This window comes from Choloepus didactylus, chromosome 7, assembly GCF_015220235.1.
Source record: "Choloepus didactylus isolate mChoDid1 chromosome 7, mChoDid1.pri, whole genome shotgun sequence".
NCBI lineage: Eukaryota > Metazoa > Chordata > Mammalia > Pilosa > Megalonychidae > Choloepus > Choloepus didactylus.
In genome coordinates this window covers 74452048-74478449 of record NC_051313.1, presented here as the reverse complement: position 1 = coordinate 74478449, position 26402 = coordinate 74452048, and the positions used below count along the sequence as shown (strand labels likewise).

Sequence of the window (26402 nt, the reverse complement as noted above, 5' to 3'; positions counted from 1 at the left end):
TTTGCTATTTATGTATCTCAAGGCTAAGTCAGTCCTCTCCAAAGTGTATTCCTTAAAACTCTAGTTAAGGGTTAAGCAAACTACAGCCTACAAGCTATATCTGGCTACAGCCTGTTTGTGTAAATACAGTTTTATTGGAACACAGCCATATCAAATGTTCATGTATTGTCTATGGCTGCTTTCCATGGACAACTCTTCTACAGCAGCAGAATTGAGTGGTTACAATGGAAACAGCAGGCTGGGCAGAGCCTAAAATATTCACTATATGGTCCTTTTCAGAAAAAGTTAACAGATATTACCTAATCAAAATGTTTGGGAAACACTGAGTTAAGTAAAATTATCCTTTTCTGTAAGATTCCTCAGAATCTTTATGATGCTAAATCCCATTAAGTGTGCTGGGAATACTCAAAGTCTCACAAACTTATTTGAGATCACAAAATACTTTTTTCATGGAATATCTGGAAGGACCCACTTTCTTTAAAGCATGCTTAAAAGAATGCTACTGCATTCACTCAGTTAAAAGGCATATTAATAGAGTAGCCACTGATTGCTGTACATTAGAGATTCAAAGATGTGAAAGATGTCATCTTTGCTCTCAAGGAGCTCACTGCCTATGGGAGATTCATACATTAAACAAAGAATTGCAATGTATTACAGGAAGTGCTAAACTAGGACATATAAAATAATTGGCACTAGTTTAAAGTATAGAAAAATCAACTTTGATGAGGATGGATGGGGGTTGGAAATCAGAAAAAAAGAACAGAGGAGAGGATACTTATATGCTTTGAAGGATGCACAGGAATTTTCCATGCAGAATATGTAAAGAATGGCATCCCAGGCAGAGTGAATATCTCCATAAAACAGAGTTTTGATTTTGGAAACCACAAGGAATTTATTATGGAGAGGCCAAGAAGATATGTAGTTGAAGAAGTAGACAAAGCACATACCACTAATCTTTAGAAATGTGTGAAGGATCTGTGAGACATAGGATTAATGACCAAGCTAGAGAGAGATGTAATATATACCATCTGTGTTGGTGTCATACAGAATGATGATGCAAATAAACAGTGCTTCTAAAATCCCCTAGAGTAAAAGTTTGGAAAACAAAATATAACATGAAATTTAGAGAGAACAAGGAGAGTTTTAAGTAGTAATTTACATTGTAGCTTCATTTGTGCAGCAATTTTCAACTTCTCTTTTGGATAATGAATGGAGAAATGAATTGAAAATATGGGTGCTTGCCAAGCACAGATGGGAATTCTGACTTTAGAAAAAGAATGTAGATTTCATGGGGGAAAGATATTCCCAATCTGCCTAACAAACTACAAATTTCTACAACGTTGGCTTGAGTAAATTTGGAAACCCAAATTTGAAAGCCAATGACTTTTATCAATTAAATTTCTGCTCATCTGGAAAAATGAAGGTAACTAACATTTTAACATATCAACTTCTAAAGGAATATAAATGAGTGGTCCTAGTTATTAAAGGTGTCAAGACAAAACCAAATATAACAATACTTATGTTAGCAATATATCATAAATGTAAGTGCGAAGACTGCTGGTTTCCAGGATAACATGTAAAGAGCTTGAAGTTGTCACTCCTATCTTCACAACAAGTAAAAAGTCGAAAAACTGAAAATCAGCAACTTTTCTTATATCCATCAGAGAATTGAGTTCACAGGACAAACCACCACCCTAAACTGAAGAGATAGGTAGATGCAGAGAATCACAGCTTATTGGGAGCAGAAACTGCCACTGAATCCAGCATCAAGTAGGATAACTTTAAGAGCAACTGATTAATGGCTGGAGACTGACTGTGGGCTAACTTGAGATATAAAAATCCTGGAGGCTACCTCCAGAAGCCCTACTAGGTTCTCACTGTGATAGTCAAAGCACCTTGACTTCCAGCAGGGAGAGGGGGAAAAGGAAACATTTTAAACTATGTCCAGTGCATCCTGTTCCTCTTAACAACAGTTCACACTCAAGGGAAACTATTTTACCACAGCCTAACCAATGTGTTAGTTTTATCACAGCCTAACTGACATGGGAGAAAGGAAGTTCCTAATTCCAACCCCCTCTAGCCTTCAGGTCTCACCTAAGGGATGAAAAAGAACTCCAAGAAGCACTTGCAAAGGTCACAGCCATGGGTACAGAGTCACTAAAAGGCTAAGACCTAATATAGAATTACAGAATGTTTCCCTTCCCCCCACATTTTACCACCACATCAACAAGGCTCCAGTATAATAACAGGGGAATACAGCTGAAAAGAATTGAAAGTCTCAGACTTTTTAGAAAGTCTCTAGGGAAACCCAAAGACAATAGGGAAACAAAAAGCAAGGATACCAAAGGAAAGTTTAGCCTCTGAAATCTACAGTTAAAGGAAATAGTAAACATAGACTAACATCTAGCCAGATAAACACAAAACCCTACACTAAAGGTCTATTTACCTCAGTTTCTTTAACCCCATTCATCATGTCCAACTTTCAACAAAATAGTACATGGCATGCTAAAAGGCACAGAGCCTCATCTGAAAAGACAAGGAAAACATCAGAATCAGACTCAGATGTGGCACCAATTTTGTAATTATCACATAGGGAATTTAAAATAGTAATTAATATGCTAAGGGCTCTAGTGGAAAAAGTGGACAACATGCAAGAATAGATGAGTAGTGCGATCTGAGAGATGGAAACTCTAAGAAAGTATAAAAAGCAAATGCTAGATACCAAAAGCACTGTACTAAAAATGAAAAAGCCTTTGATGGGCTTATCAGTAGACTAGAAATGCTGAGGAAAAAATCAGAAAGCTTGAGGTATGTCAATAGAAACTTCTCAAAGTGAAAAGCAAAGAGAAAAAAAAGATTTAAAAATGTATCAGACCATCCAAGAAGTGTGGGACAATTACAAAAAGTGTAACACACATGTAATGTTAATACCAGAAGAGGAAGAAAGAGAGATAGAAACAGAAGAAATATTGAAGTAATAATGACTGACAATTTCCAAAATTATTGATGGACACCAAACCACAGTTCCATGAAGTTCAGAGAATTCCAAGAAACATACATACCAAGAAATCTACACCTAGTCATGTAATATTCAAGCTGCTGAAAACCAAAAACAGAAAATTGTGAAAGAAGCCAGAGAGAAAGAAAAACAAATACATTTACCTAGAGAGGAACAAGGATAAGAACTACATCCATCAGGCTTCTCTCCAGAAGCCATGCAAGCAAGAAAAGTATGGATTGAAATATTTAATGTATTGAAAGAAAGAACCCACCAACCTAGAATTCTGAATCCAGTGAAATTATCCTTCAAACATGAAAAAGAAATAAAGACTTTCTCAGACAGAAATAGAGGGTATTTGTTGCCAGTAGAACTACCTTGCAAGAAATGTCTGTCTTCAGAGAGAAGGAAAATAATATAGGACAAAAGCCTAGATTTACATAAAGGAATAAGAGTACTTGAGAAGGAATGAATGAAGGTAAAATGAAATCTTTTATTTTCTTTGTGCCGGTGTGAATGTATTGTGTCCCCTAAATGCCATTATCTTTGTGGTCTTGTGTGGGGCAGAGGTTTTGGTGCTGGTTAGATTTGTTGGAATGTGCCCCACTCAGCTGTGGGAGATGATTCTGATGAGATGTTCCCATGGAGGCATGGATCAGTGGAGCCATATAAATGAGCTGACTCAGAGAGAGGGAACTCAGAGAGTGCAGCATTAGCAAACTAAGACAGATTTTGGTACCGAGAGTGGGGTGCTTTTGCTGCTGAGTTTGCAAATACCAAACATGTTGGAACGGCTTTTTAAATGAATAAGGGGAAGATTCTGGAAGAATTGTGAGGAGCTTGATAGAAAAGGCCTAAACTGCTTTGAAGAGACTGTTTGTGGAAATATGGACTCTAAAGATACTTCTGATGAGGACTTGGGCAGGAATGATGAATGTGTTGTTGCAAACTGGAAGAAAGGCGATCCTTGTTTTAAAGTGGCAGAGAATTTGGCAAAATTGAGCCCTGGTGTCAGATGGAAGGAAGAATTTGAAAGTGACAACCTGGAACACTTAGCTGAGGAGATCTCCAGACTACATGTGGAGATACCCTGGCTTCTCCTTGCAGCTTATAGTAAAATGCGAGCAGAGAGAGATAAACTTACAACTGAACTCTTGGGTTCAAAGAAACCAGAAGTTGATGGCTTGGAAAATTACAGGCTTCCAGGGAGTGGAATCCCAGAAGCTACAGCCCAGTGTGAGGATATAACCAAACACGGAACCCAGCCGCCATTTCAGTACAAGCCAAGATTGGAAAAGGAATTAAGCAGAAAGGATTTGTGGAAAGTCCTATTGTCTGATGGCTTTGACCCCTGTGTGCTTCACGGAAAGCCAACAGAATTTTTGTGAGATCTTTATAGACAGAGCCATTGCTGGTCTGGACTGGAGGAGACAGACAAGGAAAAAATTAAAGGAAAAATCTCTTCAAAGACAGAGCCATGGAGGTTGAGGTCTGGAGTCAGGAGGTCTCGGGCTGGGAGAGCGGAGCAGCCCACATGCATGGAAAGGGTGAGTTTGCCCCAGAGATCAAGGGTGGGCATTCCACCTCGATGCTCTGGAAGACTTTCGCCACCTCAGGTCCCAAAGAGGTTGGAGCACATTCCCAGGGAATTGGGGAGAGCCTGGCTGCCACCACACTGTTCTGAAGGGGTTGAGCGTGTGCCCCGGAAATGGAAGGGAATCCGGGAGCTGCCCCGATATTTGAGGAGGATGGGGCCGAGAAGGTGGTCTCCCCAATGTGTGGATATGTTGGAACACTCACCCAAGTGTTTTGAGAGGAAACAGCTGCCAAAAAGGCCCTTGGGAAGCGTTAGTCTCCTGCTCTCTCAAGCCCCAAGGATGCAACGTTATTCTGTTAATGACTCTCAGATCTTTCAAATCTGATGGAGTTTGTCCTGCGGGTTTTAGGAACTGTTTTGCTCCTGTTAACCCTGTTTTCCTTACTGTTTCTCCTTATGGCAATGGAAATGTTTATCCTATGAATGTCTGTCCTTTGTATATTGGGAGCACATGACTTGTTCTAAGTTCACAGATCCACAGCTAAAGGAAAATTATGCCTTAGGACTGACCACGCCTATAATTGATTTTGATGGGATTTTGTACTTAACTTTTGTTACTGAAATGATTTAAGTTTTTGTGATATTGTGATGGAATTAATGTATTTTGTATTTGGAAAGATGATGTCATTTTGGGGTCCAGGGGGTGGAATGTGCCAGTTTGAATGTATTGTGTCCCCCAAATGCCATTATCTTTGTGGTCTTGTGTGGGGCAGAGGTTTTGGTGCTGGTTAGATTTGTTGGAATGTGCCCCACTCAGCTGTGGGAGATGATTCTGATGAGATGTTCCCATGGAGGCATGGCCCCGCCCATTCGGGGTGGACCTTGATCAGTGGAGCCATATAAATGAGCTGACTCAGAGAGAGGGAACTCAGAGAGTACAACATTAGCAAACTAAGACATTCTTATTCTCAACTGATCTAATGGCTAACACTTTGTTCAAGACGGTAAACACAACAATACAGTGGATGACTACAGTTATGGATAGTGAAATGTTTGACAACAAAGTTTTATCAGACAGGAAGGAGGAATTGGCAATACTCTATTATAAAGTACCTGGACTACTCATGAAACAGTATAGTGTTACTTGAAAGTGGATTTAGATGAGTTGTAAATGTATATTGAAAACTCTAAGGCAACTGCTAAAAATTTTTTAAAGAAGTATAACTGATATGCTAACAGAGGAGAGAAAAAGGAATCATAAAAATTCCCAGTTAAAACCACGCAAGGGAAAAAGAGTGGAAGGAAAAAAAAGAAGAAGAAGAAGAAGAAGGGCAACAAATAGAAAACATATTAATGGTCTAAATATACCAATTAAAAGACAGAGACTATCAGAGCAGATAAAAACAAGACCCAACTATACATTGTCTGCAAGAAACCTACTTTAAAATAAAGATGCAGATACATAAAAAGTAGAGATGGAGAACAATACATGAAACAAACACTAATCAAAAGAAAACCAGAGTAGCTATACCAATTGCAGACAAAACAATTTCAGAGCAAAGAAAAGTATCATGAATAAACAGGGGCATTATATAATGATAAAAAGTCAATTTCCAAGAAGACATAACACTCCGGATGTGTATGCTCCTAACAACAAAATACACAAGGAAAACTAACAGAACTTCAAGGAGAAATAAACATATATACTATTATAGTTGCAGAATTCAATCACCTAGATGACTATTAATCATTTAGATCTAATTGCCATTTATAGAGAACTTCATCAAACAATAGCAGAATACACACTCTTCTCCAGCTCGCATGGACCATTCACCAAGATAGATATAAAACACACAGTAACAAATGCAAAAGAATAGAAATCATAAGAAGTATGCCCTCAGACCACAATGGAAATAAAGTAGATATCAATAGCAGAAAAACAACCTGAAAATATTTGGAGATTAAGCAACACATTTCTAACTAACACATGCATCAGAGGTTTAAAGAGAAATTTTAAATATTTTGAAAGACTGAAACAAAATACAACTTATCAAAATTTGGGGAATCAACTAAAGAAGGGCTTAAAGGGAAAATTATAACATTGAATGCATATGTTAGAAAAGAAGAAATATCCAAAATAAATAATGTAAATGTCCATCTTCAGGAACTCAAAAAAGAAGAGCAAATTAAATCTAAAGTAAGCAGAAGAAAAAACAAAATAATAACAATTGGAGTAGAAATCAATGAAATTGTAAATAGAAAATAATAGGATAATCAACAAAACCAAAAGCTGGTTCAATGAAAAGATCAATAAAATTGATAAATCTCTAAACAAACTAACCAATAAAAAAAAAAAGAAAAGATAAAAATTGTAAATATCAGGAGGAACCATCATCACTGATCTTATAAAAATTAAAAGAACAAGAAAGGAATATTATGAACCACTCAGTGCCCACAAATTTGATAACTTAGACGAAATGGGCCAACTCTGAGAGACACAACCTGCACAAAACCCACAAAGGGCAAATTGATAATCTGAATAGGTGTACTATCAATGAAATTGTGTCAATAATTAATAACCTGCTAAAAAAAGACAGCATCAGTCCTTTATGGTTTCACTGGTGATTTCTACCAAACATTTAAATAAATGATACAATTCTCTACAATCATTTCCAGAAAACAGAAGCAAAGAGAACAATTTCTAAGTCATTTTATGAGGTATTACCCTAATACCAAAACCAGACAAAGGCATTACTAGGAAGGAAAATTACAGACAAATATCTGTCATGAACATAATGAAAAATCCTCAACAAATACTAGCAAATTAAGTCCAACAATATACAAGAAGAATTATACACCATGATCAAGTGGGATATGCAAGCCAGATAAGCGAAGCTGTTTCAACATCTGAAAACCAGTTAATGTAACCCATTATATCAACAGACTAAAGAATAAAAACCATATGATCATATCAGTGGATGCAGAAAGAGCATTTGACAAAATCCAACACCCATTTATGAAAAAAAAAAAAAAAAAAAAAAACCTCAGCCAGCTAGGAATAGAGAGGAATTTTCTCAACTTGATAAAGAATATCTACAAAAAAAAAAAAACTAGAGTTAACATCACACTTAATGGTGAGAAATTAGATGCTCTCCTCTAAGATTGGGAACAAGACAAGAATGTATCTAGCTAATGTAATTAGACAAGAAAACAAAGTAAAGGGTAATAGATTGGGAAGGAAGAAATAAAACTGTTAGCCAGTGACATGATTTTCTATGTAGAAACTCCCAAAGAATTACCCAAAAACTGCTGGAAATAATAAGCAATTGTTGCATGATTTCAGGATATGTAGTTAATATACAAAAGTCAATGTCTTCCTATATACCAGCAATTAACAATTAAAATATGAAAGTAGAAGCACGACACCATTTACATTAACCCACAAAAATGAAATAGGTAAAAATCAAATAAAATATGTACAATTTCTACCTGAGGAAAACTACAACACTCTTATGAAAGAAATCAAAGAAGATCCAAATATATAGAAAAGAAGACAAACTTTTAAGATATCTGTTACGGTTTGCTAAAGCTGCTGGAATGAAAAATACCAGAAATGGATTGGCTTTTATAAAGGTGATTTATTAGGTTACAAACTTACCGTTTTAAGGCCACAAAAGTGTCCAAACCAAGGCATCAACAAGAGGATACCTTCACTGAAGAAAGGCCAATGGCGTCCAGAACACCTCTGTCAGGTGGGTAGGCACATGGCTGGTGTCTGCTGGTCCTTTACTCTCCTGTTCTGGTTTCAAAATGGCTTTCTCCTGTCTCTGGGCTTCTGCCTCTGTAAGCTTTTCTCAGCTTTCTGCTTGCTTCTCCTGGGGGCATTTCTCTCTAAGCATCTGGGAGTCCTCTCTTAGCTTCTCTGGAGCAAACTCTAGGCTTCATCTCTTAGTTTAGCATCTCCAACTGTCTTTCTGACTGCATCTCCAAGTGTCTCCAAGCATCTGGGTCTGTGTCAGCTCTTAGCTTCTCCCAGGCACAAACTTTGGATTAGTATCTTAGCTTCTATCCAAAATGTCTCTCTCAGCTTCTCAGAGCTCCTTACCTTTATGAGCTCTCTTAAAGAATTCCAGTGAGTCACTGGAGGAGTGGGGCCACACCTCCACAGAAATTACCTAATCAAAAGATCTCACCTACAGTTGGATGGGTCACATCTTCATGAAAACAACCTAATCAAAAGGTCCCACCTTAATCAAAAGACTAGTAAGTCTGCATTAAAGAACATGGCTTTTGTGGGGGACATAAGAGATTCAAACCAGCACAATGTCAATTCTTCCCAACTTTATCTACAGAAAGAACTCATTCCATTCAAAATCTAAGCAAGTTATTTTGTGGATATCAACAAACTGATTCCAAAGTTTGTAGGGAAAGGCAAAAGATCCAAAATAGCCAACATAATACTGAAGAACAAAAAGTACTGACACTACCCAGATTCAAGGCTTACTATAAAACTAAAGTGTTCAAGAGAGGGTGGTACTGGTGAAGTAATCGACAAATAGTTCAATGGAACAGACTAGAGTCCAGAAAAAGACACACACAAATATAATGGACTGATCCTTGACAGTGGAGCAAAGGCTACTGAATGAAGAAAGGATAGTCTTTTTAACTAGTGATGCATTTACAAAAAAAAAAAAGAGAATCTTGACACAGATCTCCTTTCACAAGAAAATTAACTCAACAAAGATCACAAACCTAAATGTAACATGCATAAGTATAAAACTTCTAGCAGATAATATAGGCGAAAATCCAGATGACTATGGGTTTGGCAGTAACTTCTTAGATACATTATCAAAACATGATCCATGAAAAAGAAAAATGATAAGTTGGGACTTCATTAAAATGAAATACTTCTGCTCTGTGAAAGACATTACTAAAAAAATGATAGACAAGCCACAGATTGGGAGAAAATATTTTCAAAACACATATATAACAAAGACATATCCAAAATATACAAAGAACTCTTAAACTCAACAAGAAGAAAACAACCCACTTACAAAAATGAGCAAAATCTGAAAAAACATCTCACCAAAGAAAATATACAGATGCACAAAATATACGAAAAGATGCTCAACATCATGTATCATTAGAAATTGCAAATTAACACAATGAGGCACCACTACTCACTTATTAGAATGGCTAAAATTGAAAACACTGACAATACCAAATGCCTATGAGGATGTGCAGCAATAGTAATGCTCATTCTTTGATGGCAAAAATATAAAATGGTATGGCTAGTTTGGAAGACAGTATAGTATTTTGTTTTGTTTTTTACAAAGTTACATATAGTCTTACCATATGACCCAGCAATCATGCTGGAGGTATTTCCCAAATGAGTTGAAAACTATATCCACACAAAAATCTGCACACAAATGTTTTTATAGCAGCTTTATTCATAATGGCCAAAAATCGCAAGCAACCAAGACATCCTTCAATAGGTGAATGGAAAACAGACTGTGGTACATCCATACAATGGAATATTATTCAGTGATAAAAGAAGCGGGGCGCAAGGGGGACCGCGAGGCGGGGATTTGGCTGCTGCGCTTGACAGCAGCGGAGCGGTGCGCCCCAGGGAGCGATAGTTGCGCTCCCTCCCCACTGGCCCCGCGCTGCTGGCAGCCATGGCAGCCACCGGGGACCGCAAGGACAGAGGAAAGAAGGGGCCGGCCCGGGTTCGCCGAAGGACCGTCACCCATGCGCTGAAACAACATGACCTCCCTGATCAACGGATCGCCCGCCAGGCGTGCCTCACTTCCGGGGCAGCAGGCGTTGCCGAGGAGCTTCCGACCGCGGCGTGGCGCCAGGCCCGGAAGCGCCGATGCCGCCAGGTTTCTCAGAGAACCTGAGCAAGCTGAAGGGCCTGCTGACCCAGGTCCACACTGAGGACCTGAACATTGCCCCGCAAGGCCACTTTGCAAGCGTTGCCGCCCAATTTGCCCCCTACCCCGTCACCTACATGCACATCTGAGAGACCGATGGCTTCATCCTCGGCGAGTTCCTGCTCAAGAGCCGGGCGTCCATCCCGCTGCAGGACCATCCGGGCATGCGCGGCATGCTCAAGGTGCTCTACCGCACCATACGCTCAGCTGCGTGGACAAGCTGGAGGCTGGCTGTGGGCCACGGCCGGCCGCGGGCCCAGCCGCTGGAGAAGCAATTGGAGCCGCAGCTGCAGACCCGGGAGCAGGACGCCTTGTGGCCAGGTGTGTTGTCCTCGCGGGCACTGTACACTGAGGCCAGCGGCCCCTACGTCCTCACTTCGCACCAGGGCAACCTGCACCAGATCAATGCCGTGGACAAACCCACCGCCTTCCTGGACATTCTGGCACCTCCCTACAACCCCGACGACAGCCAGGACTGCCACTATTACCGGGTGCTAGAGCCCGTCAAGTCCAAGGAGGCCTCTGGCTTGGCCTGGAGGTGTGGCTCCTGGAGACCCCTCAGGCCAATGACTTCTGGTGTGTGGGGGAACCCTATCCAGGTCCCAAGGTCTTCCTGTGATCCCGCCGGCGCCCGGGAGCGGTGGGCAGAAGATGTGCCCCTCCCGGATCTGGGCCCGGCTGCCCTCCACCGACCACAAGGGCTCTAGCCCTACGCCTGACCCCTCTCTCCACCGCAGGCCTTTGACTTTGGATCTACTGGAATGAACAGTAGCTGCTTCCTCCGGAGCCGTGGAAAGTGCAAGCGACTGGACTGCAGACACCGGGTACAGTTGTGGGAGTGGTGTACCCCGAGAGGCTAGGTTGTATTCTGGCTCTGCCACTGCACCATGGTTTTGATTTGGGGAATGAGGTAGGAGACTGCCTAAAGTGCTTCCATCCTAAAGCCATAATGAAAATATTCTCCCTCTATTCCCTACCCTATACAAAACATACGAAAGAGTTTTTTTTTTCCTCTTAGGTTAGTAGGGTTTGTTCTTCACTTATGACCTTACTCCCTTTTACTCCTCATTGTGAGAGTTTTAACTTATTTACTGTGCATGACCTGGTGGTTTGAATTGGTTTTAGTTTAAGTCATTGGTAAAAACTAGGTTTATCCAAAAGGGGGATGCGAAGTGAAATGAAATAAAGCTTCAGTGGCTGAAAGATTTCAAATGGAGTCAAGAGGTCACTCTGGTGGACATTCTTATGCACTATATAGATAACACTTTTTAGGTTTTAATACATTGGAATAGCTAGAAGGAAATACCTGAAACTGCCAAACTGCAACCCAGTAGCATTGACAAGACGATTGTATAACAATGTAGATTACAAGGGGTGACAGTGTGATTGTGAAAACCTTGTGAATTGCACTCCCTTACTGTATGGATGGATGAGTAGAAAAATGGGGACAAAAACTAAATGAAAAATAGGGTGGGATGGGGGGGATGATTTGGGTGTCCTTTTTTACTTTTATTTTTTATTCTGATTCTGATTCTGGTGTAAGGAAAATGTTCAAAAATGGATTGGGGTGATGAATGCACAACTGTATGATGGTACTGTGAACAGTTGATTGTACACCATGGATGATTGTATGGTGTGTGACTATATCTCAGTAAAACTGATTTTTTTAAAAAAGGGAAATGTAGCTGGTAGATATGGTAACAGAATAAAAATTAAAAAGAAAATCCATGGAACTGCACTACACAAACAGGGAACTTTAAGTTAAACCACGGACTTTAATAGCACAATGTTAGAAATGTGCTATCATCAGTTGTAACAAATGTTCCACACCAATGCAAGGTGGTGGTGGGGTGGTATATGGGAATTCTGTATTTTATGCATGATTATTGTGTAACCTTCAACTTTAAAAGCACAAAATTTAAAAAAAGTAAAAAAATAAAAAAAAAAAAAAACACCTAGGTTTAACAAAATGAACTACTATTTAAAGGCTCTGTTCTGAGTATTAAATTTATTGTAAAAAATAATCCTTTTTCAGAGCTGGGGGTCGTCTCCAAACATAACTATGCTTATAGAGGACAAGATGTATTTTTTTCCTCCTCTTGCCTAGTAGCTACATCTGGTTCAGTAGGGCATAACCTACTAAGACAGCCAGCATCTGCATATCTCAGTCACAGTTTAGAGCTTACCTTCTTCATGGGCCGCCAGATCTGAGTTGAGCAGATTTCTTGTTACAGATTCACCTTTAATGCAAAAACTGTATTGTCTGCAAATGGCTTTTTTCCCTGTTTTAATGTGTATAAGATTCAGAAAAACTGAGTCCACCATACTTCCAAGTAACTGAATGTAAAACACCCCTAACCACCTGATGAATTTCATACCCCTATTTACTTCCAGTATTTACCTGCAAAGGTAAAGAAAAATACGTTGATGAATATTTCACATTCTCTCAGGGTTGGTGGAACTAGCTATGTTGTTGCTGGCAGTGTTATCTCAGAACTCCTCAAACAGGAGACAGGGAGTGCTTGCTTCATCTAATGTGGCTTTCTGTAGGAAAAGAGAGAAGGGACAGATGATCAAGGCTAGAGAGTTGAGAATTAGCTATTAGTACTAGTCACCTCACATTCCCAGCCCCTTGAAATTAAAAGTTTTGCTATCAGCGACTACTTTTATTTTTTCCTTTTTTAATAGGCTGAGCAACTTTACCTTGTTACAAATGTATTGACACCATTTGCTTCAGGCCATGTTTCTCCCTTTTTACTATTTATAGGATTTCTTTTTCATAAAACTTTTAATCAAAACAAGCTGAAGATATAAATGCAAAAAAAAAAAAAAGAAAAGAAAGAAAGAAAAGAAATGAGGTATCAAGCCGTGAAAAGCCATGGAAGAACTTTAAATGCATATTTCCATGTAAAAGCACCTGGTGTGAAAAGGCACAACTATAGAAAGTGAAAAAATCAGTGATTGCCAGGAGGTTAAGGGAAGAGAGGGAGGGATGGCTGGATGGATCACAGGGCATTTTTTAGGGCAATGAAACTATTTTGTATGATACTGTAATAGTGGATGCATGACATTATGCATTTGTCAGAACCCATAGAACAATTGTACGACACAAAGAATTTACCCTAATATATATATATCAGTTGTAGCGAATGTACCATACTAATGCAAGATGTAGGAGATATAGAGTGGGCACATTGGGGATAATATTTTCTGTAAACCTAAATTGCTCTAAAAATAAAGTCTGTTTTTAAAAGTGTGAAGAAATAGTGGGTTTTCCCCTGAATTCTAATTTTTAAATAGGCAATTTCTTCCAAAATGACATACTTCATTGTACCTGATTTATTGATGTCTTAAGCATGTCTCTAGCATTCCTGATGGGTGACCCCATAGGAAGGAAGGCAGGCAGTGGGCACAGTGCATCTGGATGCCCTTAGTGTCCACTGCCATCTAGCAGGGCAAGTGGGTGAGAGCAGAGGAAGTCCTGTTCACCATTGGTAAAGGAAATGAAACAGCTTGAGAAAGGGGAAGGAAGAAGGAGAAAAGCCCCAGTAAGTGAGTGTTTCGGGAGAGCTTTGTAGAGAAAGTTGAGAATGGGGACTAGGAGAGGCTCAGCACAGCTATTAAGTTGTGAGATAACTGGGAAAAGAAAGGGGCTTTAAAAATATGCAGCTGTAGATAACAAGTTAAGTCCTCTCTAAAGTTCCAAGAGGAGCAAAAATAAAATTTGGAATTATAGTTCAATTACTTTCCCTTCTGGACTCTTTGTTTTTAGGCTGTCCCACTTGAGGACACAGGAGTATTTGTTCTTGTTTTTATTCATTCATCATTCAACTATTCATTTACTCAACAAATATATAGAGAGCAACTACCAAATGCCAGGCTCTGTTCCAGGCACTATAAATACAATGATGATAAAAAAAAAAACAAATAGAAATCCCTCGGTCTTACTGAGCTAACATCTTGTTCTCTTGTCAACCAAGTTCTGATGAAACCTTCTTCTACAAAGGCAAATAGGAAGTCTGAGAGAGAGAAATCATCCTCCCACCATACTCATGCACACACACACATGAATGTAAGCTTCTTTTGTTCTGGAAAGAGTTCCATCTTATTTATTTCATAATTGTCTAGCACATGGTGTTTCTGAAAATTTCCTGAATTGCTTTCTGGAAAATCTGAAAATTGAGTAATTCCCATTTCTTGCTGGCCTCTAAAGAGGCCAAGATACTTAAACGATTGTGGATACTTGAAGGATTAAACAGAGTTCACAAAGACCATACCAAGTGATAAACAATTTTCAAAGTCCTAGAATACAATAAAATAATAGTTAAGAGTAAAATACGCCTAAAGCAAACCTAGCCTTTAACTGATGATTCATAAGGAACTAAGTATCTTATTGTAATTGAAGATTATTATTATTAATATCATTTCTCACTGCATACCAGAGTAGACATATTAAACACAGATTTTAGTATATTTATTAAATAAATAAAAATTTAAAATTTAATAATTTAATATTAAATATTAATGTACCATGCAGAAGCTGTGCTGACTTCATAAATATCCTGGAAGTTAGATTTTTAAATAAATCTGAGGCCAGCTAATTTACTTAACATTTATTCTAACTTATAGAGTGAAAGAAAAAGTTCAGTTTGGAACTATTCTATATGTTGAATTAAAGATAAATGAAAATGTATTGAAGTAGAGAGCTTAAAATCAAGTGTAATACTTGGAAAGATATCAGATATATGTTGTTAGGTATGGCATGGTAGTTGATATGTGCCCTACAATTATTTGCCTAGGTTCAATTCTCATGGTTCCACTTAATAGGTTTTAGACCTTGGGCAAGAGTTTTCTTTTCTTAATGCCTCACTTTTCCTTATCTGTAAGATGAGGATAATAATAACAATTCATAAGTTTGTTGTGAGGCTTAAAATAATTGAATTCATACTTATTTTCTCACTTTTCTCACCCCCCACATCCAATCCATCACTAGGTCGTATTTGTCTTCAGCTAAAACACATACCAAGACTTTCCACTTTTCTGTCTTCTTTGTATCCACCCTCATTAATACCACCAGAATTTTACAGATGGATAAGCATATCTCCCCGAGTCCACAGTTTTCCACCTGCCATACATTCTTCAGAGTGATCCTCTTAAAACATTTTATCAAATCACATCCTTCCCCTTCTTAATAGTCTTTGGTGAGTACTGTTCTTTAGGAAAAAAACTAAACTTTTTACCATGTCCAATGATGTCCAGTATATTGGTCAGGGTTCTCTAGGGAAACAGAACCAAGAGGAGATAGATATGTATATATATTATGTAAATTTTATTATATTTTTTATAGAAATTGGCTCATGTGACTGTGGGGATGGGCAAGTCCAAATTCCGGAGGGCAGGCTGCAAGCTGGCAACTTGGATGAAGGTTTTTGATGAATTCCCCAGAAGAAGCTGGCTGGCTGAAGTAGAAATGGAAATTCTTCTTTCCAACTGCAGAATCATCAGTTCTTTCAAGGCTTCAACTGATTGGATCAGACTTCCCTCTTTGTTGAAGGCAATCTCTTCATTTGATTGTAGATATAATTAGCCATAGATACAATTAACTTACTGATGATTTAAATCTATGAAATATCCCAACAGTAGAATCAGGCCAGTGCTCACTTGACCAAACAATTGGACACCATAACCTGGCCAAGCTGACACATGAACTGAACCATCACATCCAGCATAGTTCATTTCCTCTTAATCCACCAACTTCATCTCCTGCCACTCTGTCACTCACTCATTCACTATCCCCCTGTCTGTTCTTCAAATCCAGCAAGTACTTCCCCATTGTACAACCTTGGTATATGCTCTTCCCTAGGATAGCAATCCCTTCCCCCAGTCCTCCACATGAATGCCTCCTTTCCATTCCTGAAGAATCACTTAATTATCATCTCCTTATAGATACTTTTCTTACAACTCCATCTAGAGTGGCCATCCCATATTTTTCACTATCCTATTTCCCTTCAAACTAGTTACTATAATCTTTAATCATCTCATTTTCTATTTTGTCGTTGTTGTTGTTGTCTGTCTATTAGAACAGAACTCCTCAGAGGCATAATGTCTTCTTTGCCATCTTCAGTACTTAGCACATAGTAGATGATCAACAAATAATTTTCAAATGAAGGATGTGCTTACCACAATGTGTGGCACATGTAAGTACTCAGTAAATAGTAATGTTATCCTTAGAGCAATGCTTTTATTTATGGAACTATATAAATTGTTAGGTAAAATGTGTAACTTGAGGGGATTGATTTTGGTATTGAAAGAAATTCACCCATTCAATGAATAAATACTGTGATGGTGGAGAGTAGTCAAATTACTTTTATCATGCAATAATATACTTTGAGATCCTGAGAAGGAAGGTTTAATTCAATGGAGGTATTATTTTGGAGGGGCTGATATTTGAAAACTGCAGGATATTAGAAAAGTGGATAGTAGATAAAATCTCCATTGTTTCCTCAATCTTCATTACCTAACCCCACTGGTAAGTACCTCGTGAATAGGGGCAATCTTCTACTTACACACACACACACATACACACACACTAGTTAGCATGCAGCTAAGCAGATGGCAAGTATTCAAATATTTGTGGAATTGAATTGAATTATATGGAACGTAACAGAGACAATGTCATAAAGAGAAAGAAGATTGAAAATTTATTACCAACAACCACACTAATGCTTGCCTACTTAAACAATAGCTTGTAACATGGTACTTCCAATTAATCATTCTGACCAGATGTCCAGATTTAATGGTTTATTGGCTAAATCACCAAGCTGTTTGACTAAACAACAAATCCACAGAAATAACAAGCTAGAAAAATTCCACAGGTTTCCCAAGGTCTGTAATTGTCTCACTGAAGGAAGTCTCAAAATTCAAAGAAACATGCGTTTAATTTAATACAAGGCAGTGAATATGTTTTTGCTTGGAAAGGAAAGCGAAAAATGACAGAGGGGCTGAAAATGTGTCAGACTTATTAGAGCAAAGAAGAGAGATTTTTCTGTCACAGCACCAAAAGAAAAAAGGAGAGAGAGAATGAAGCTAACAGAAGTAGAATCAAGTGACTAGATTGGGAGCTTGAGGTGAAACACATTTTCAGTTACAAAAACTAGTATATATAAGAGAAAGGCAGATAGAAGACAAAAGAGAAGGAAATAGGGTTGGAAAGTTTTCATTCATAATCAAGTATTCAAAATATCCTACTTATTCCTTTTTTAATACTATATAAAACAGCATGCAGTTTTAAAACTAATTCTTGATTTTTAAGAAGTTTGTAAGCTTAGCTCAAAAAAAAATCACATTTCAAATGAAAAGAGATCTATATAAATGACAATTCAGAGACCTTATGGTGAAGTTAGATGTGCATTTTAAGCCAAATACTTCCATTAATCCCTGCAGATCTCCATGCTTTAGCAGATATTGTGTAGAATAAAATATATTGTATTTTTAGCTTGTATTAAACTAAATAATTTCTGAAACTTCTACAGTTTGCAAAGATCAAACCCAAACAATATCTCCGTTGGATTAAACCTTTCTTCACAGGGATCTCAAAGCATATTACTGAATGATAAAATTCATTTGTTACACCTTGCCAGGTGACAACAGATGTTATGCCTATCTCATAGAATAGGAAACTGAGCAGATTTTTGGGATTTCTAACTTAAAGCAATGAGTCAAACTAAGTAAAACAGTTAAGACCCCAGACCTGAAGTCTTAGTTCACTGGTCTTTTCCTGCTCTTACTGACAGTAACTAAAATTAATACAATATTGAGCCACCACTTAGTATTCTACCTCCCATGTGTTTATTCTATTACAAGCTAAACTTGATGAGGTGAAAAATTTTCGAAAACTGAAGTTCTGCATTTTATCTTTAATTTCAAATAATTTGATCATCAGAAAATGTAAGCAATAAGTCTTTCTAGAAAAAAATACTTGAAAATGGACAGACATACAAGGGAAAAATAAGACTCTAAGACTGACTACCCACTTTCTTCTTAAAAGTCTTGCACCGAGGCGGGGCAAGATGGCAGACTGGTGAGCTGTATGTTTTAGTTACTCCTCCAGGAAAGTAGGTAGAAAGCCAGGAACTGCGTGGACTGTACACCACAGAGCAATCTGACTTTGGGCATACTTCATACAACACTCATGAAAACGTGGAACTGCTGAGATCAGCGAAATCTGTAAGTTTTTGCGGCCAGGGGACCCGCGCCCCTCCCTGCCAGGCTCAGTCCCGTGGGAGGAGGGGCTGTCAGCTCCGGGAAGGAGAAGGGAGAACTGCAGTGGCAGCCCTTATCGGAAACTCATTCTACTGATTCAAACTCCAACCATAGATACACTGAGACCAGACACCAGAGAATCTGAGAGCAGCCAGCCCAGCAGAGAGGAGACAGGCATAGAAAAAAAAAACACGAAAAACTCCAAAATAAAAGCGGAGGATTTTTGGAGTTCTGGTGAACACAGAAAGGGGAAGGGCCCTGAGGCACATATGCAAATCCCGAAGAAAAGCTGATCTCTCTGCCCTGTGGACCTTTCCTTAATGGCCCTGGTTGCTTTGTCTCTTAGCATTTCAATAACCCATTAGATCTCTGAGGAGGGCCTGTTTTTTTTTTGTTTTATTTTGTTTTGTTTTGTTTTGTTTTGTTTTTTAATCCTTTTTTCTTTTTCTAAAACAATTACTCTAAGAAGCCCAATACAGAAAGCTTCAAAGACTTGCTATTTGGGCAGGTCAAGTCAAGAGCAGAACTAGGAGAGCTCTGAGACAAAACGCAATAATCCAGTGGCTGAGAAAATTCACTAAACACCACAACTTCCCAAGAAAAGGGGGGTGTCCGCTCACAGCCATCATCCTGGTGGACAGGAAACACTCCTGCCCATCGCCAGCCCCATAGCCCAGAACTGCCCCAAACAACCCAGTGTGACGGAAGTGCTTCAAATAACAGGCACACACCACAAAACTGGGTGTGGACATTAGCCTTCCCTGCAACCTCAGCTGATTGTCCCAGAGTTGGGAAGGTAGAGCAGTGTGAATTAACAAAGCCCCATTCAACCATCATTTCAGCAGACTGGGAGCCTCCCTACACAGCCCAGCAGCCCAGAACTGCCCTGGGGGGACGGCACTCACCTGTGACATAGCACAGTCATCCCTCAACAGAGGACCCGGGGTGCACGGCCTGGAAGAGGGGCCCACTTGCAAGTCTCAGGAGCCATACGCCAATACCAAGGACTTGTGGGTCAGTGGCAGAGACAAACTGTGGCAGGACTGAACTGAAGGATTAGACTATTGCAGCAGCTTTAAAACTCTAGGATCACCAGGGAGATTTGATTGTTAGAGCCACCCCCCCCCTCCCTGACTGCCCAGAAACACGCCCCATATACAGGGCAGGCAACACCAACTACACACGCAAGCTTGGTACACCAATTGGACCCCACAAGACTCACTCCCCCACTCACCAAAAGGCTAAGCAGGGGAGAACTGGCTTGTGGAGAACAGGTGGCTCGTGGACGCCACCTGCTGGTTAGTTAGAGAAAGTGTACTCCACGAAGCTGTAGATCTGATAAATTAGAGATAAGGACTTCAATTGGTCTACAAATCCTAAAAGAACCCTATCAAGTTCAGCAAATGCCACGAGGCCAAAAACAACAGAAAATTATAAAGCATGTGAAAAAACCAGACGATATGGATAACCCAAGCCCAAGCACCCAAATCAAAAGACCAAAAGAGACACAGCACCTAGAGCAGCTACTCAAAGAACTAAAGATGAACAATGAGACCATAGTATGGGAGATAAAGGAAATTAAGAAGACCCTAGAAGAGCATAAAGAAGACATTGCAAGACTAAATAAAAAAATGGATGATCTTATGGAAATTAAAGAAACTGTTGACCAAATTAAAAAGATTCTGGACACTCATAGTACAAGACTAGAGGAAGTTGAACAACGAATCAGTGACCTCGAAGATGACAGAATGGAAAATGGAAGCATAAAAGAAAGAATGGGGAAAAAAATTGAAAAAATCGAAATGGACCTCAGGGATATGATAGATAATATGAAACGTCCAAATATAAGACTCATTGGTGTCCCAGAAGGGGAAGAAAAGGGTAAAGGTCTAGGAAGAGTATTCAAAGAAATTGTTGGGGAAAACTTCCCAAATCTTCTAAACAACATAAATACACAAATCACAAATGCTCAGCAAACTCCAAATAGAATACATCCAAATAAACCCACTCCGAGACATATACTGATCACAGTGTCAAACACAGAAGAGAAGGAGCAAGTTCTGAAAGCAGCAAGAGAAAAGCAATTCACAACATACAAAGGAAACAGCATAAGACTAAGTAGTGACTACTCAGCAGCCACCATGGAGGCAAGAAGGCAGTGGCACGATATATTTAAAATTCTGAGTGAGAAAAATTTCCAGCCAAGAATACTTTATCCAGCAAAGCTCTCCTTCAAATTTGAGGGAGAGCTTAAATTTTTCACAGACAAACAAATGCTGAGAGAATTTGCTAACAAGAGACCTGCCCTACTGGAGATACTCAAGGGAGCCCTACAGACAGAGAAACAAAGAAAGGACAGAGAGACTTGGAGAAAGGTTCAGTACTAAAGAGATTCGGTATGGGTACAATAAAGGATATTAATAGACATAGGGGAAAAATATGACAAACATAAACCAAAGGATAAGATGGCTGATTCAAGAAATGCCTTCACGGTTATAACGTTGAATGTAAATGGATTAAACTCCCCAATTAAAAGATATAGATTCGCAGAATGGATCAAAAAAAATGAACCATCAATATGTTGCATACAAGAGACTCATCTTAGACACAGGGACACAAAGAAACTGAAAGTGAAAGGATGGAAAAAAATATTTCATGCAAGCTACAGCCAAAAGAAAGCAGGTGTAGCAATATTAATCTCAGATAAAATAGACTTCAAATGCAGGGATGTTTTGAGAGACAAAGAAGGCCACTACGTACTAATAAAAGGGGCAATTCAGCAAGAAGAAATAACAATCGTAAATGTCTATGCACCCAACCAAGGTGCCACAAAATACATGAGAGAAACACTGGCAAAACTAAAGGAAGCAATTGATGTTTCCACAATAATTGTGGGAGACTTCAACACATCACTCTCTCCTATAGATAGATCAACCAGACAGAAGACCAATAAGGAAATTGAAAACCTAAACAATCTGATAAATGAATTAGATTTAACAGACATCTACAGGACATTACATCCCAAATCACCAGGATACACATACTTTTCTAGTGCTCACGGAACTTTCTCCAGAATAGATCATATGCTGGGACATAAAACAAGCCTCAATAAATTTAAAAAGATTGAAATTATTCAAAGCACATTCTCTGACCACAATGGAATACAATTAGAAGTCAATAACCATCAGAGACTTAGAAAATTCACAAATACCTGGAGGTTAAACAACACACTCCTAAACAATCAGTGGGTTAAAGAAGAAATAGCAAGAGAAATTGCTAAATATATTGAGACGAATGAAAATAAGAACACAACATACCAAAACCTATGGGATGCAGCAAAAGCAGTGCTAAGTGGGAAATTTATAGCACTAAACGCATATATTAAAAAGGAAGAAAGAGCCAAAATCAAAGAACTAATGGATCAACTGAAGAAGCTAGAAAATGAACAGCAAACCAATCCTAAACCAAGTACAAGAAAAGAAATAACAAGGATTAAAGCAGAAATAAATGACCTAGAGAACAAAAAAACAATAGGATAAATATCACCAAAAGTTGGTTCTTTGAGAAGATCAACAAGATTGACAAGCCCCTAGCTAGACTGACAAAATCAAGAAGAGAGAAGACCCATATAAACAAAATAATGAATGAAAAAGGTGACATAACTGCAGATCCTAAATAAATTAAAAAAATTATAAGAGGATACTATGAACAACTGTATGGCAACAGACTGGATAATGTAGAGGAAATGGACAATTTCCTGGAAACATATGAACAACCTAGACTGACCAGAGAAGAAATAGAAGACCTCAACCAACCCATCACAAGCAAAGAGATCCAATCAGTCATCAAAAATCTTCCCACAAATAAATGCCCAGGGCCAGATGGCTTCACAGGGGAATTCTACCAAACTTTCCAGAAAGAACTGACACCAATCTTACTCAAACTCTTTCAAAACACTGAAGAAAATGGAACACTACCTAACTCATTTTATGAAGCTAACATCAATCTAATACCAAAACCAGGCAAAGATGCTACAAAAAAGGAAAACTACCGGCCAATCTCCCTAATGAATATAGATGCAAAAATCCTCAACAAAATACTTGCAAATCGAATCCAAAGACACATTAAAAAAATCATACACCATGACCAAGTGGGGTTTATTCCAGGCATGCAAGGATGGTTCAACATAAGAAAATCAATCAATGTATTACAACACATTAACAAGTCAAAAGGGAAAAATCAATTGATCATCTCAATAGATGCTGAAAAAGCATTTGACAAAATCCAACATCCCTTTTTGATAAAAGCACTTCAAAAGGTAGGAATTGAAGGAAACTTCCTCAACATGATAAAGAGCATATATGAAAAACCCACAGCCAGCATAGTACTCAATGGAGAGAGACTGAAAGCCTTCCCTCTAAGATCAGGAACAAGACAAGGATGCCCGCTATCACCACTGTTATTCAACACTGTGCTGGAAGTGCTAGCCAGGGCAATCCGGCAAGACAAAGAAATAAAAGGCATCCAAATTGGAAAAGAAGAAGTAAAACTGTCATTGTTTGCAGATGATATGATCTTATATCTAGAAAACCCTGAGAAATCGACGATACAGCTACTAGAGCTAATAAACAAATTTAGCAAAGTAGCGGGATACAAGGTTAATGCACATAAGTCAGTAATGTTTCTATATGCTAGAAATGAACAAACTGAAGAGACACTCAAGAAAAAGATACCATTTTCAATAGCAACTAAAAAAATCAAGTACCTAGGAATAAACTTAACCAAAGATGTAAAAGACCTATACAAAGAAAACTACATAACTCTACTAAAAAAAATAGAAGGGGACCTTAAAAAGATGGAAAAATATTCCATGTTCATGGATAGGAAGACTAAATGTCATTAAGATGTCAATTCTACCCAAACTCATCTACAGATTCAATGCAATCCCAATCAAAATTCCAACAACCTACTTTGCAGACTTGGAAAAGCTAGTTATCAAATTTATTTGGAAAGGGAAGATGCCTCGAATTGCTAAAGACACTCTAAAAAAGAAAAAGGAAGTGGGAGGACTTACACTCCCTGACTTTGAAGCTTATTATAAAGCCACAGTTGCCAAAACAGCATGGTACTGGCACAAAGATAGACATATAGATCAATGGAATCGAATTGAGAATTCGGAGATAGACCCTCAGATCTATGGCCGACTGATCTTTGATAAGGCCCCCAAAGTCACTGAACTGAGTCATAATGGTCTTTTCAACAAATGGGGCTGGGAGAGTTGGATATCCATATCCAAAAGAATGAAAGAGGACCCCTACCTCACCCCCTACACAAAAATTAACTCAAAATGGACCAAAGATCTCAATATAAAAGAAAGTACCATAAAACTCCTAGAAGATAATGTAGGAAAACATCTTCAAGACCTTGTATTAGGCGGCCACTTCCTAGACTTTACACCCAAAGCACAAGCAACAAAAGAGAAAATAGATAAATGGGAACTCCTCAAGCTTAGAAGTTTCTGCACCTCAAAGGAATTTCTCAAAAAGGTAAAGAGGCAGCCAACTCAATGGGAAAAAATTTTTGGAAACCATGTATCTGACAAAAGACTGATATCTTGCATATATAAAGAAATCCTACAACTCAATGACAATAGTACAGTCGGCCCAATTATAAAATGGGCAAAAGATATGAAAAGACAGTTCTCTGAAGAGGAAATACAAATGGCCAAGAAACACATGAAAAAATGTTCAGCTTCACTAGCTATTAGAGAGATGCAAATTAAGACCACAATGAGATACCATCTAACACCGGTTAGAATGGCTGCCATTAAACAAACAGGAAACTACAAATGCTGGAGGGGATGTGGAGAAATTGGAACTCTTATTCACTGTTGGTGGGACTGTATAATGGTTCAGCCACTCTGGGAGTCAGTCTGGCAGTTCCTTAGAAAACTAGATATAGAGTTACCATTCGACCCAGCAATTGCACTTCTCGGTATATACCCGGAAGATCGGAAAGCAGTGACACGAACAGATATCTGCACGCCAATGTTCATAGCAGCATTATTCACAATTGCCAAAAGATGGAAACAACCCAAATGTCCTTCAACAGATGAGTGGATAAATAAAATGTGGTATATACACACGATGGAATACTACGCGGCAGTAAGAAGGAACGATCTCGTGAAACATATGACAACATGGATGAACCTTGAAGACATAATGCTGAGCGAAATAAGCCAGGCACAAAAAGAGAAATATTATATGCTACCACTAATGTGAACTTTGAAAAATATAAAACAAATGGCTTATAATGTAGAATGTAGGGGAACTAGCAATAGAGAGCAATTAAGGAAGGGGGAGCAATAATCCAAGAAGAACAGATAAGCTATTTAATGTTCTGGGGATGCCCAGGAATGACTATGGTCTGTGAATTTCTGATGGATATAGTAGGAGCAAGTTCACAGAAATGTTGCTGTATTAGGTAACTTTCTTGGGGTAAAGTAGGAACATGTTGGAAGTTAAGCAGTTATCTTAGGTTAGTTGTCTTTTTCTTACTCCCTTGTTATGGTCTCTTTAAAATGTTCTTTTATTGTATGTTTGTTTTCTTTTTAACTTTTTTTCATACAGTTGATTTAAAAAAGAAGGGAAAGTTAAAAAAAAAAAAAGAAAAGAAAAACAAGAAAAAAAAAAAGATGCAGTGCCCCCTTGAGGAGCCTGTGGAGAATGCAGGGGTATTCGCCTACCCCACCTCCATGGTTGCTAACATGACCACAGACATAGGGGACTGGTGGTTTGATGGGTTGAGCCCTCTACCACAGGTTTTACCCTTGGGAAGACGGTTGCTGCAAAGGAAAGGCTAGGCCTCCCTATGGTTGTGCCTAAGAGCCTCCTCCCGAATGCCTCTTTGTTGCTCAGATGTGGCCCCCTCTCTCTGGCTAAGCCAACTTGAAAGGTGAAATCACTGCCCTCCCCCCTACGTGGGATCAGACACCCAGGGGAGTGAATCTCCCTGTCAACGTGGAATATGACTCCCGGGGAGGAATGTAGACCTGGCATCGTGGGACAGAGAACATCTTCTTGACCAAAAGGGGGATGTGAAAGGAAAGGAAATAAGCTTCAGTGGCAGAGAGAATCCAAAAGGAGCCGAGAGGTCACTCTGGTGGGCACTCTTACGCACACTTTAGACAACCCTTTTTAGGTTCTAAAGAATTGGGGTAGCTGGTGGTGGATACCTGAAACTATCAAACTACAGCCCAGAACCCATGAATCTCGAAGACAGTTGTATAAAAATGTAGCTTATGAGGGGTGACAATGGGATTGGGAAAGCCATAAGGACCACACTCCACTTTGTCTAGTTTATGGATGGATGAGTAGAAAAATAGGGGAAGGAAACAAACAGACAAAGGTACCCAGTGTTGTTTTTTACTTCAATTGCTCTTTTTCACTCTAATTATTATTCTTGTTATTCTTGTGTGTGTGCTAATGAAGGTGTCAGGGGTTGATTTGGGTGATGAATGTACAACTATGTAATGGTACTGTGAACAATCGAAAGTACGATTTGTTTTGTATGACTGCGTGGTATATGAATATATCTCAATAAAATGAAGATTAAAAAAAAAAAAAGACATAATGCTGAGCAAAATAAGCCAGGCACAAAAAGAGAGATA

At 38.8% G+C, this 26402-nt stretch overlaps 2 pseudogenes; both read left to right on the top strand.

The window, feature by feature from the left end:
• The first annotated feature begins 10321 nt into the window (after positions 1-10321).
• LOC119540621 lies at positions 10322-11090 on the top strand (annotated as a pseudogene).
• Positions 11091-11232: 142 nt separating this feature from the next.
• The window catches only part of LOC119540619, a 153083-nt pseudogene continuing 137913 nt past the window's right edge, over positions 11233-26402 (top strand).